The 15,074-nt window shown below is 39.2% G+C and overlaps 1 pseudogene; it reads left to right on the top strand.

Moving 5' to 3' along the window:
• The first annotated feature begins 12,451 nt into the window (after positions 1 to 12,451).
• LOC107145267 lies at positions 12,452 to 14,662 on the top strand (annotated as a pseudogene).
• The last annotated feature ends 412 nt before the right edge of the window (positions 14,663 to 15,074 follow it).

Here is a 15,074-nt window from a genome sequence, read left to right as displayed (position 1 = left end):
GGGGGGGGACGACACCAGGGTAATGGAACCCAGGATGGCCTGCTGAGGCTGGAGGCCTGTCAGATACAATACCTGACTGTTCCCTGTCACCTGAACTTCCTGCTGTTCTCTTTGATTTTTAAAATAGCCTATATAAGGAAGGGGTTTGTTTATCCTGAAGGAAGAAATAAACTGAAAACAAATAAACTGAAACTGAACACAGTACCTTTATTTTTATTTATTTATTTTTATGTGGTGTTGAGGATCGAACCCAGTGCCTCACACATGCTAGGCAAGCACTCTACCACTGAGCCACAATCCCAGCCCATAAACAAAAGTATTAAAAAAAAAAAAGCCTTAGAAAAAAACAATTGGGGTGATAGGATTGATACTTTTTAGCAGGTAGAGAAAAATGTCAAATAGTATCAAGGCTTTATGAAATTTTTCAACACAGTTTGCAGAATTTGATTCAGAGCTATTAATTAAAGTTGCCCATCTATTATATATAGTTACACATCTATTCACACATATTTTAAGGGCCCATTTATCTCCATACATCATGTCTGAAACCTCAGGAGGACCTCTATGATGCATTTGCCAGAAGAAAATCTTTTTAGCATTGTCCAATTGTATATGTGAAAAGTAGTGCTTCTTCTAACTTTCAGCACAACAATGTTTGGTTGTAATTTATTTTATTTAACAAAAGCTATTCCATCTCCCTTGGGGGTCCAAATGTGTACATTTCTGGATACCAAGAAGCAGGATTCTCCTTAGACCACTAAGATTGTTAAGGCACTCTGCAATTGCCCTGTTGGGTTGAGTGTATACAGACTAGAAGACAAACAAGTAATCCAGGCCCATTTAGTGCATCAGCTTGGTAATAAGGACTGAAGCCTGAGGCTGGCTATGGTCACAGAGGCACCCAGACCATGAGGGCTTGGCCAGCAATGCTTTCTGGTAACTCAGAGCTAAACAGCACCATGAAACTCTGCCACACAGGCAGTATACTGTCCAAAACACATGGGTCATCCAAGAAATATGAAGCCAAATTAAGAAGGCCAGAATTCCCTCTGAAAGGCCAGCAGACAGCATGGCGCCAGAATGGTATCCAGCTCCAGACCAACATCATCTTCTATAAATCAGAAATAGTAGCCTCTGACCTCTCTGATGCAGAGCAAACCTTGGACCCACCAGATACCACATCTGACTTCTTCCTCAGTTTCTCTAGTGTTATCTTTCAGCACTCCGGAATAGTAAATGCCAAGAGGAACCCTAAGTCACTGAAGTCCTGGGATGTGATGGGTCTACCAAGACTGAAGCCACTAATTAGTACGGTGTAAGTCCACAGGTTGTGCAGCCACACACATCAACCATACCAGCAGTAGCCTTCAGTGGTAAATAGCTGGGAGATGGCATGGGGAACCTTCCAAACCTGGTGGTTAGAGAAGTGAGATAGTCACATGTATAATTTCAAACTAGCACAGCATCAATTTCACTTTATTTATTTATTTATTTATTTAAAAAAGCAAATTAGGAAGTTTGGTTTCTTGTTTGTTTGGTTGGTGTTAGGTGGTAGATAAGTCTTTGGATACCATTATTCTACCTAAATCCTTCCCATACTGCTACTCTGCCCTGCTAATGGATGGGCCTTTTCATGCCATCTGATTGATTTCTTTTTCTTAAGGTAACAGGACAGTAGTCAAGCACTAACTGTAACAAGGTAAGAACTCCTATCTGAGTTTCCAAGTTTTCACCCAAAGGCTTTTCTCGAAATAAGAGCATTAAAGAAATTTAAAAACCAAGTCAGGCTGACAAGGTATTCCCAGTTAAACCTGCAACCCATAACGTCTCTTGAATGTTATCAATTAGGAGATTAAAGCTTTCAACAAAATGTTTCAGGGGATAAGAAAGCACATTGGTTAAGACACAGTCTCAGTCATATTCAGGGGCTCTACTGAGAAATCACAAGCCTTAACCAAAAAAGCAAGGGTTTTACTTTTAAAAACATCCCAACAAGAGGGAAGAAAAGAGACGGGGAAATAAGAAAACAAGTTCACAAGTGTGATGCTTTACACTTCGGCTAAATTCACGATTTTGAAAAACCCATGAGGTTTTATTATGAAACTTCAAACTGATGATACAGTTAACATGCAATGAAAAGGCCAAGGATGAGGGTGAGCCGTGATTCCATTAGAGCTCATCCTGCCCACCCGCCCCGTGGTATAGCTGGAAGGAACAGAAATCTGTAGAATAGGACCAACCACAAGCAGCACAAGGCTGATGTCAAGCACAGCAACCTAATGCCCTGAGAAGCCCTAGCACATCAGAGAGGCCCCCCCACTCCACTCGCTTGGCCCTCTTTCCAAAAGTACATCTGGTTTGTGGAAGACTTGAAGATGGTCCAGAGAAGAGAAGAGAAACAAAGTTGCCGGAAGAATGGAAACAGGGGCCACAAAGATGAAAAACAAATGTAACAGGGCCAACCATTCAGTAGAAGATGAATTTGTGAGGCGAGGGATTCTGCGCTAGCCCCACAGGGTACATGCCTCTCCACGGGCATGAAGGGTTTTTAAAAATCATCTTTACAATTTTTAAGTGCACCGTTCAGGGCATTAAGCGCATTCATGTTGTGCTACCATCACCACCATCCATTCACAGAATTCTTTTCCTCTTAAAAAATTGAAACTTTGTATCCATTGAGCAACAACTTTTCATCTCCCCCCCACCCACAGCCCCTGGAAACCACCATTCAACTTCCCATCTCTGAAGAACACATATAAGTGGAATTATACAGTATTTGATCCTTAGCGATTGGCTTATTTCACTTAGCATAATGTCCTCAAGCTAAAGATTATTTTTAAGAAGGCATTTAACAAGTATTAGCAGCGAATGCTGACCAGCTGTTTTCCATCTTCCATAAGAACACAGAACACAAGAGAAAATGAGTTTAAATTGCAGGGGTAGAAAAAGTTGTTGAGCTGGAATATAAGCTCTTTTAAAGAAAGAAACTATGCCTATTCTTTAGTATTTCCAAAAGTGCTGTAAATGATGATGTGTAAACATATATTGCAATGCGTCAACATACATTTCCTCATAAGATCCTTTAAGGTTATGCAATTCAACAAGCCCTCATTGAGCCTCTGATTTAATGGTGTGGATTTTACTAAAGAAATAGAACATATTGTCCTTTTCCTTGAAGAGCATTATAATTTACTCTGGGAAACAATACAATGTTCTTCAAAGTTCTTATGGTGGTTACCATTTTTATCATACACCAAGGGTGGCAAATAGCTTTCAACTACAGTGACAATTCTCACAAACTGTGAGAGGTTGCTGCAAGACCTGTGAGTCCGAGACAGAGGACAGGAAAGACACCGTGATTATTATTGTTTGTTACAGGCCAAGAAGGGGCAAACAAGGCTAAGAGTGCCATGTTCGGCCATCCCTGTCAAAACTTTCGCATTTTCTTATGCATTATCAATTGCTTACCACTGATTAATACTTGTTTCATGTTTGTCTTTGCAGCTACACTGCAATAATAGTAATAATAATAGTAACAATATTAGTAACCATAGTAGTAATAGCAACTATATTCTCACATTACCTACTGTACAAATATACAATAATATGACAAGAAACAGGTACCAAGGCAATAACCTCATCCATTGCTCATTCATTTACCTTTTTCTGGATCCCATCCTCAACTTCATCCTTTGGTCTTTCCTCCATTACTATTCCTTTTCTATATCTTCTTTATTTTCTTTATCTTCTTTCTTTCTGCAGGGACCTCCCCCCACACACACACACACAGCACATGAACTTGCCTCATCTTCTCCATAACTTAAGAACAACTCCCATTTCCAGGCCTGAGTGCCCCTAATTTCTAGGCTAATTTTTCTGTTGTCCTTCAAAGTGAAACACAAAGAGCATTCTAAACTCACTGCCCACAAGCCCTCATCTCCCACTCCTCTTCCACACTCTGCAGTCTGGGCTTTCCTTTATGTAGCCACCTGAGAATGTTTTGTGTGTCAATTATCCATTATGGGTAACTTCAATGCACTCTTTTCTGTCCTTACAAAGCTTGCGCTCTCTGGCATATAATGTGCCTTTAACGCCTCCTTAGAATTTCACCCCTTGACTTTGGTTATTTACATTCCCACTGGTTATTTCGCTCCCCTCTCTGCCTGTTCCTTCTAACCACAATTTAGATGGTAATGCACCTCTTCTTACCATACAAACCCTTTCTGAGCATTCTCACCTCCTGTGACTTATATCTGATAATACAATTGCCTCCTGCACAATCCATCTGCATCACCCCATGCACCTGTACCTCAATCTACCCAAAATTAAGCGCATCGACTCCTCATTGTCCTTCCTTCTTTCATCAGTGCTGTGAGGAGATTCCTTATTTCTTTTTTTAATACTTTTAGTTGTAGATGAACATAGTATCTTTATTTATTTATTTTTATGTGGTGCTGAGGATCGAACACAGTGGCTCATATGTGCGAGGCAAGCGCTTTGCCACTGAGCCACAACTCCAGCCCCAGATTCCTTATTTCTTATCTTGATAATTAACACAGTCATCAATACAGCTGCCCAAACCTGAAACTGGGTGTCACCTGGATCCCCTCCTGTTCTCTCACTCTTCCTTTCAGCCACTTCTTATCACTGCTAACTCTTCCTCCTCCTCCTCCTTCCTTACTTTCCCTTCTCCTCATTCCTACTGTCAGTGTCCTAGCTGGAGCTTTCATCATCCTCACCCAAGTGACAGCTACCAACTATAACTGGTGCCCCTGCTCCATTCTGGGTACTTTATGCCACCTGTAGAACAATCCTCCTAGCCCACAAATCTGCTCACATTACTCCCCTGCTCATAATTTTGTAACATCTCCCACAGTCTACCAGATAAAAGCACCTCTGAAAGGCCCTTTGTGAGCTGTTCTTTGGATCCAACCTCTCCTCCTACTTCTGTTCCATCAAGAAAAGTCTCCATCAAGACGAAAAGTCCTCGCCATTCCCAAGACATGCAATTTTCTCACACACATCCACATTCTGTACCTTGGGCCCTCCCAGTCCATCCCTGTCCTCCAAGTTCGCAACCATAGTCTTTCAGATCTCAGCGTGAATACAAAGTCCTCTGAATTAGCTGGGACTCTTTAAGCTGCAGGTGACAGAAATACATCTTGACTAGCATAAACCCAAGGGGAGTCCGTTGGGTCACCTAGCTGGGGAGGAGTCTACAACTGTCACAGATGTGTTTTTAGCACTTCCTTGGCCCATGCCCCTGTCTGACCTCTAAAACCAAAATGCCGTTCCCATGGTGCTTGGCTTTATTCTAAATTGTGATTCAGTTAAGTTGCTTAGAGCATGACACAGTGGCACACACCTGTAGTCCCAGCTCCTCAGGAGGCTGAGGCAGGAGGATTGCATGAGCCCAGGAGTTTAGGACAGTCCAGGCAACACAGTGAAACCCTGTCTCAAAAAAAATGTTTCTAGGGGCTGGGGTTGTGGCTCAGCGGTAGAGCGCTCACTTCGCATGTGTGAGACCCTGGGTTCGATCCTCAGCACCATATACAAAAATAAACAAGTGAAATAAAAGTGTTGTGTACAAGTACAACTTAAAAAATAAATACTAAAAAAAATTTTCTAAAAAATTTTAAAGTCCTTCAAGAGAGTTTTAGAAGACATCAAAAGTCATAATCTAGACTTAGAGATGAGATCTGAAAAAGTCTTTCCATGGTTGTCTGTCTGGTTACTAGTTATAACAATAACTAATATCATATTATAAGTTCTTTCACTGCAATAGAAATAGGAAAAGTACATGAAAGAGTTTAAATAGATCAAAAATAATTAATACAATAATGGAATGATTTAAATTAATATTTTTATGTCAGAATTTTAAAAATGTAGTCAATAATGAGAATAAATTGTTCCTAAAGGTAACTCTGAAATTTTTTCTGATCTAGTTTAAATGCCTTAAAGATGATACCTTAGCAATACACAAACATATATACACACACATGCACATGCACATGCACACACAAAATAACACACACATTTTTAAAAAGGAAAGAGATAGGGATGGGGTTGTGGCTCAGCGGTAGAGTGCTTGCCTAGCATGTGCGAGGTCTTGGGTTCGATCCTCAGAACCACATAAAAATAAATAAAATAAAGGTATTGTGTCCAACTACAACTAAAAAAATAAACATTTTTGAAAAGGAAAGAGACAACCTCTGCAAAATCAATTAGTTGACCCACCCAGAGTAGTGAGAAGCCAAGTCCACTTGTAAAATGTCTGTGGTGGGAAAATAAAAAGCATCCTCTCTTGTCTGTTTTCAAGTTGCTATAGAAACAGATCTTCCCAAGATTCTCCTCTTTCTTCTACACCAGGAATCAACAAAGGGAGAGCCTCTGGGCCAAATCCAGCCCAACACCTGTTTTTGTAAATAAAGTTTTATTGGAACACTACCACACCCATCTGTTTATGTGCTGTCAAGGCTGCTTTTGCACTACAAATGCAGAGTTGAGTAATTGAAACAAACTCCATGACTCACAAAGCTAAATATATTTACTATCTGGCTTTTTGAAAAAATACTTACTGATCCTATCTACACAAATAGAAGAATTTTCTTTCTTTACCAGTGACCATGAAAAGGGGCTTTTGATCAATGATTCAACACTTCTACAGTTATAAATTATCATACCTGTTTTCAAATCAAGTTATAAAATTTGTACAAAATCTCTCACTGGACATCCAACTCTCTTCTTTTTCATTTTCATAACTTTGGGTGGGCATAAGGGATGTAATATGTAGTGACCTGTGACAAATATGCATATTAGAACAGAAACAATGACCCAGAAACTAAACTGATGATATTACAGGGGCTGAAGGAAATGAATAAACTCACTGGCCTTTATTGTGCCCATCCCAGAAAGACCCCAAAGGTGGAGATAACAGACTCCAACAGCAACATGCTAATAGGCCATTTACAAATTGTTTTTTTATCCTTTAAATCTCCCAATTCCTGCCTATAGTTCATTGGGATTAAAGGAACATTAGTTAATGTTCAAAACCAGTAGCCATGAGGAAATGCAAATCAAAACCACAATGAGACAACACTTATTCCCACTAATCAGAAAGACAAATAATAAGCAGCATGATTCACAGCAGCCAAATTATGGAATCAGCCCAGATGCCCATCAACAGAAGAATGGATCAAGACATGTGGTATGTACACACGGTGGATTTTTACTCAGCTGTAAAGAAGAATGAAATAATGGCATTTGCCAATAAATGGATGGAAAAGGAGAACATCATACTAAGTGAAATAAGCTAGACTCAGAAAATCAAAGGTCAACTGTTTTCTCTCATATGTGGAAGCTAGAGCAAAATAATGGAAACAAGACGGGACAGGGGGGCAAGATTCAGTATCATAAATACACAGAGAAGATCAGTGGAGTAGGTGGAAAACAATAGGGATGGTGGAAGGATGGGAAAAGGGAGAAAATTTGAATGAATTTAACAAAATCATGTTATATGTATATATAAATGTACCAAAGGGAATTTCACCTTTGTGTATATGTGGAAAGTACCAATCAAAAGTAAATAAAGGAGTGAAAGGGAGATCAGGAGAGTAGAAGAAGGAAAATAGATGGAGGGAACAGAAGGAAATGGGGGAGGGGAATGGGGATTGAACCAAATTCCTTACATGTATGATTTTGTCAAAATGAACTCAACTACTATGTGTAACTATAATTCTCTAATAAAGAAAAAGACAGATAAAAAATATTGGGCAGGGCTGGGGGTATAGCTCATCCTAGGATGTATGGGCCCCTGGGTTCAATACCTAGTCACTACGAATAATGATAGTAAGTGCTGGGAAGAATGTGGAGAAATTAGAATCCTCATTCACTGCTGATGACATTGTAAAATGTTGCAGCCTTTTTGGAAAACAGTCTGGTAGTACCTCAAAACTACCCTATGACCCAACATATCCATTCTTAGATATATACCCAAGAGAAGTGAAAACTTGTCCACACTTGTACGAAAATCTTAATAGCAGCATCATTCCTAATAGCAAAAAAGTGGAAGCAACCTGAATGCCCATTCACTAGACAAATAGTGTATAAATAAAATCTGATCTATCCATACAGTAGGACATTTATTATGCATCGATAAAAAGGAATGAAGTAACATACTATGGATGGAGCTTGAAAGAAGTAACAAAGTCTCTCTTGACAAACTTTAGTCAGGATCCTCTAAGCCCTTTCCTCCACTAGGCCTCATCCATGGGTCTTGTCCTCAGGCCCACATAGACCAATTTTAGCAAGAATCCTGCTAAATCAGTCTAACAGGATCTCCCTCACACAGCCAAATATGATCAAATCAATATGTCATCCTTTGTATCTGATCAAATAGCGCATCCTCCATCATCCCCTTAGTGATGTCTGATTGCCCTGTCTTCAACAAGAATTCTGTTAGGGCTGGCCTATAGCTCAGTGGTAGAGTACGAGCTCTGAACTCAGTCCACAGCAGCAAGAAAAGAAGGAGACGGAGTGGAAGGAAGAGGAGGAGAAGGAGGAGAAGGAGGAGGAGGAGGAGGAGGAGGAGGAGGAGGAGGAAGAGGAGGGGGAAGAAGAGAAGAGAAGCAGGAGGAGAAGAATCACCATCAGCTGTTAGATCTGTTTAGCAAGAACCCCCTGTCACCCTTGATGTCTCATCTTAGCAATTGACCATCTATCTGCCTCCCTAAAACTGCTGCTTGGCTATAAATTCCCATTTTTCTTTGTCATATTTGGAATTAAGCCCAGTTTTATACTGAAGTCTCTTTCCCCATACTGCAATAGTTCCTGAATAAAATCTTTTTTTATATCCAGACACACAGCATGCCCATAATCCTAGCAACTGGGGAGGCTGAGGATTGCATGTCCGAGGCCAGCCTCAGCAACTTAGCAAGACCCTCAACAACTTAGTGAGACCCTGTCTCAAAATTTAAAATAAAAATAGCTGGGGGTGTAGCTCTTTTTACGGTTTTAATAATGTCTGGCTCTGGTTTCCTTTGATGATGGAAGCCAGTCACAAATGATCATCTACTGTATGATTCCATTTGTATGAAATATCCAGAATAGGCAAATCTATAGAAGTAAAAAAGTAGATTCATTACCATTTAGGGATAGGGGACTTGGTGGGATAATGGAGAGTCTACTAATGACTACACAGTTTCTTTTTGAGGTGGTGAAAATGTTCTAAAATTGACTGTGTTAATGGCTGCATAACTCTGAGTATATTAAAAACTATTGAATTGTTCACTTAAATGGGTGAATTGTATGGTATGTGAATCATATCTCTATAAAGCTACTAGAAAAGGAGCATTAGTTACATCTTTTGGATGACAAGAAAGGAGGAAAATTAAAGTCCTTTATTTATGAGCAAAATTTTTAGCATTCTTTAATTCTAAATAGGATTTAAGTAGGACAACATATTACAGTGTATATTATGATTTCAAAGTACTAAGTAGTTCTTTGCTCTTTATATATTCTATGCTCTATAGAATGTATTAGTATAACAGAATATATTAGCGTATAACAGTTCATGAAATACTTTCAGATCTTTACCTGATTATGACAACTAGGAATTACAGCTTCCATTGTGGAGCATGCACTGTGGGGTCTTTCCACACACTACCTCTTACCACAGCTCCACCTGCAAATCAGTAAAGATAATTCCTAGTTTACAAACAAAATAAGAGGTTCAGAAAAGGAAAGTGACTTACCCATAACTAAAAAGATGAAGAACTCAAGTTTAGGAACAATTTCCTATCTCTAAATCCTTCATTGTAATCTCTGGATCCACATTTTTTTGTGGAATAGGGAGAAATGCGTTGATAATCCTGATACCAAAATTTAAGAAACGTATTTAATCTCTACCAATTTACTGAAACTACATATTAGGTCATGCTTAGTATATGGCCTGGCATTTTAAAAGTGCTGGATCAATCTACTAATTTCCAAATCCAGTGATCCTTTAGCTGCTTTCATCCTTTTTCAATCTAGCAGGTTTGGGCACTAATGATTATGACCCTTCTTCCTGAAACTTTATCTCCCTGGAGTTCCATGACACTATTTTTCCTGCTTTTCTTCTTAACCCTCTGTCCATGGCTCGGTTTCTTAAATATCATATCAAAAGCATGAACCATAAAGGCAAAAAGCAATAAATTGAGCTTCATCAAAATTATAAACTTTTGTTCACTGAAAGATAACATTAAGAAAATGAAAAGGTTGAGAGGTAATATTTGAAAATCATGTATCTGATAAAATATGAATAAGCTGCTCTATATGTAATATGAATTGTAATGCATTCTGTTGTCATATATAACAAACTAAAATTCTAAAAATTTTTAAAATAAAATTAAAAGATGCATAAGCACTTGGAATGTACATGTACTCTGTATCCTCTTATAATTCATTAAGAAGGGAATCCAGGGCTGGGACTGTAGCTCAGTGGTAGAGCTCTTGCCTAGCATGTGTGAGGCACATTCAAAATTACTCAGCAACGCATGTAAATAAATAAAGATCCATTGACAACTAAAAAAAAAAATTTTAAATGGCAAATGATTTGAAATTACATTACACCAGAAAAGATACACATTGCCTAATAAGTATAGGAAAAGATCCTCACCACCATTCATCCCAGAAAAATGCAAATGAAACCACCACGAGGCGCCATCCCATTCATTACAAGGCTGTTAAAAAGACAATAGCGATTGAGGCGAGGATGTGGGGGAAATGCTCCTACATTACTGGTGGTCTTGTAAAACTGTATAGCAGCTTTGGGAAACAGTTCACCAGATTCGTACAAAGTCAAACTTCACAATATCACTCCAAAGTATCTACCCAAGACGGGAGGTGGGGGGAGTATGTCCATACAAAGAATTTTACACAGGTGACAATATCAGCATTATTCAGAATAACCTGAAGTGGAAATAATCTAAATGGCCATGAGCTGGTAAATGGATAAACACAGTGTGGGCTACAATGGAGTACCATTCAGTAATATGAAGCAGGAGAAAAGTGCCGATACATCCAACTGCATAGGTATCTCACTGCATTCCTACTGCTACAGCAAAACCCCATAGACTGGCTAATTTATAAATCATAGAAATGTATTTCTCAGAGTTCTGGAGGTTGAGGATCCAGGATCACAGTGCCAGCAAGTCTGGTGTGTGGGGAGGACTCATTCTTTGCTTACTAGATGACATTTTATTGCTGCAGCCTCCAGAGGGAATGAGCATTGGGTCCTCATATGATAGAAGAGAAAAAAAAGATCTAGTAGTTCTCTGGAACATCTGTTGTTGTTGTTATTATTAAGTTGTAGATGGACACAATATCTTTATTTATTTTTATATGGTACTGAGGATCAAACGCAGTACCTCACACGTAAGGCAAGTGCTCTACCATTGAGCTACAGTCCCAGCCCCTTGTTGTTATTCTTTTTATTTAATTTTTAAAATTTTTTAAATTTTTATTTGAAACAATAATTTTATCTGTGGAGTACAATGTGATATTTTAATACATTTGTACAATGTGCAATGATCAGATCAGGGTAACTGGCATATCCGTTAGCTCAAACATTTATCATTTCTTTGTGCTAGGAACATTCAAAATCCTCTCTACTAGCTATTCTGAAATATGCAATTAAATGTTGTCAATCATGGTTACCTTAAGGTGCTATAGGACATTAGAAGCTATTTGTCCTGCCCAACTACATCCTGGCACCCATTAACCATCCTCTCTCCATCCCACCCATTAACCATCCTCTCTCCATCCCCCACCCGGCTTCCCAGCTTCTGGCAACCACTGTTCTTGCTGCTTCTGTGAGGTCAACTTTTTTAGTGAAGCCTCCTTTTAAGGGTGTTAATCCCACTCAGCAGAGTGGAGCCCTTATTGCTTTATCACTTCCCTAAAGGCCCCACTTTTAATACTATCACCTTGGATTTTAAGTTCCAGCAAAGGAATTTTGGAGGGACACAAACCACAGTAATGGATGACCCTAAAACACATTATACTAAGTGAAAGAGGCCAGACACAAACACTACACATTTTGTTTATATTAAAATTCTAGGGGTGTGTGTGTGTGTACATGTGTGTGTGTGTACACGCACGCGCGCACTCCTGCATTTATTTTTTTTTTTTAAGAAAGAGGGGAGAGAGAGAGAGAGAGAGAGAGAATTTTTTTTTTTTAATATTTATTTTTCAGTTCTCGGCAGACACAACATCCTTGTTTGTATGTGGTGCTGAGGATCGAACCCGGGCCGCACGCATGCCAGGTGAGCGCGCCACCGCCTGAGCCACATCCCGAAGCCTGGGAAGGACCGGTGTTCTGGATGGGGGGGGGGGTGACTGAAAGCATAGTCCCCTGTTTTTGGTACCAGACACTCCTGACTGTGCGTTGATTCTCCCACCCTCCCAGCCAGCAGTCTTTGCCAAAGAGGCACAGTTTCTGTTCGTTTTCACTGCAGGACCAGGTAAGAAAGTTAAAAATGAAGATTTTTTCTGAATCTCATAAAACAGTATTTGTTGTGGATCACTGCCCTTATATGGCAGAATCATGCTGACAGCATGTGGAGTTTGATATGCTGGTGAAGAACAGAACCCAAGGAATCATCCCTCTGACCCCAATCTCTAAATCATTGTGGACTTGTTCAGTAGAATCTTCCATGGAGTATTGTAGAATAATGTATGATATATTTCCCTTTAAAAAGCTGGTGAATTTCATTGTGAGTGACTCTGGAGCACATGTTTTGAATTCTTGGACTCAAGAAGACCAAAATTTACAGGAGCTAATGGCAGCATGGGCCTCCTAATCCTTGGGCCGATCCAGAATGCTGCAGTATTCTGCATGGTCTTGTTGCAGCAGTGGAAATCCTTTGCAAAATTACTGAATACCAACATGAGGCTCATACTTTACTCATGGAGAATGCAGAACGTGTTGGAAATAGAGGATGAATAATTTGCATTACTAATGCAAAAGTGACAGTCATGTGCGAGTGCTTGAGGTCTGTGTCCAGGAAACCATTCATGAACATAATAAGCTTACTGCAAATTCAGATCATCTCATGCAGATACAAAAATGTGAGTTCGTCTTGACCCACACCTACCCAGGCTGGTGAAGACAGCCTTGTTCTGATCATCCTAAAAAAGAGTTGTCCCCAGTTTTAACCAGTGAAGTTCATAGTGTTCGTGCAGGATGGCATCTTACTACCAAATTGAATATTTTAGTACAGCAACATTTGACTTGGCTTCAACTACTGTTACAAATATTCCTTCCAATGAAGGAAGAACAACATGCTAACACATCTGCCCATTATGATGTGGAACTACTTCATCACAAAGATGCACATGTAGATTTCCTGAAAAGTGGTGATACCCACTTAGGTGGCAGCAGAAGAGAAGGCCCGTTTAAAGAAATGATAACTTTAAAGTGGTGCACATCAAGGACAAATAACATTGAATTACACTATTGTACTGGAGCTTGTCGAATTTCACCCTAGATGTAAATAGCAGACCTTCTTCCTGCCTTACTAATTTTCTTCAAATGGTCGCTCTGTTTTGTTGAAACAACCACGAAAGTCAGGTTCCAAAGTCATTAGTCATATGCTTAGTAACCCTGAAGGAGAGATTTTTTTGTATGTCCTTAACAGTTCTCGATCCATTCTAGAGGATCCACCTTCAATTAGCGAAGGATGTGGAGGAAGAGTTACAGACTACCGGGTTACAGATTTTGGTGAATTTATGAGAGAAAACAGATTAACTCCTTTTCTAGACCCCAGATATAAAACCGGTGGAAGTCTTGAGATCCCTTTGGAATGAGCAAAAGATCAGTTAGAAAAACACACCCGTTACTGGCCTATGACTATTTCACAAACCACCATTTTCAACATGCAATCGGTAGTTCCATTAGCCATTATTATTGTGAAAGAATCTTTGACAGAAGAAGATGTGTTAAACTGTCAAAAAAACAAAAATATACAACTTAGTTGATCTGGAAAGAAAAAATGATCCTCTACCTATTTCCACAGTTGGTACCAGAGGAAAGGGCCCTAAAAGAGACGAACAGTACCGTTTCATGTGGAATGGATCAGAAACTCTGGTCAGAGCCCATATCAATAACTCGGAGAAATATCAAAGAGTCTTAGAATGTCTGATGACATATAGGAGCAAACCCCCAGAAGAAGAAGAATTTTAAAAACGAGGGAGAAAGAGGGAGGACAAAGAGGACAAATGAGAGAAAGCAGTGAAAGATCGTGAACAGGAGAAACCCTGGCAAGATTCAGAGAGATTGAAAGGAATCTTAGAACGTGGAAAAGAAGAGTTGGCTGAAGCTGAGATTATAAAAGATTCACCTGATTCCCCAGAACCTCCAAACAAAAAAGCCCCTTGTTGAAATGGATGAAACTCCCCAAGTGGAAAAATCAAAAGGGCCAGTGTCCTTATTATCCTTGTGGAATAATAGAATCAACACAGCCAATTCCAGAAAACATCAGGAGTTTGCTGGATGTTTGAACTCTGTCAATACCAGAGCTGAGTTGTATCAACATCTCAAGGAGGAAAATGGGATGGAGACGACAGAAAATGGAAAAGCTAGCCGTCAGTGAAGAGTGACTTGAAGGAATTTTGTATATTGCAAAAATATTTGGGGCAAGAATCTGATATAAGTACTTTTACAGCAAGATTGTATAGCTATGCTGCCTGGACTGGTTTTTATATTTTTAAAATATTTCAACAACTATCTTTTTTGTACTAATTATAAAATTGGCATATAAGTAAAAAATATACATTTGAGATTTGTCCTTCCAACTCACACAAGTTTATTTTATGGTAAAAGGTGTTCCCTCTGGAAATACTTTTTTAAATAAAAAATTCTTAGGCTTCTCTTTGCGAAATAAAACTATTAAAAATCTGAAAATAAAATAAAATTCTAGAAAAAAGCAAAAATAGAGTCGGAGAGCAAATAAGTGGTTGTCTAGAGCTAGAGGATGGAGGGAGGATTGACTGCAAATGGGTTGAAGGTGTTTTGTGGTGATAGAAATGTTCTA

Source organism: Marmota marmota, unplaced genomic scaffold (genome assembly GCF_001458135.2).
Source record: "Marmota marmota marmota unplaced genomic scaffold, marMar, whole genome shotgun sequence".
Classification (NCBI taxonomy): domain Eukaryota; kingdom Metazoa; phylum Chordata; class Mammalia; order Rodentia; family Sciuridae; genus Marmota; species Marmota marmota.
The sequence above is the reverse complement of the archived record's forward strand: the minus strand, read 5'-3'. Positions and strand labels throughout refer to the sequence as shown.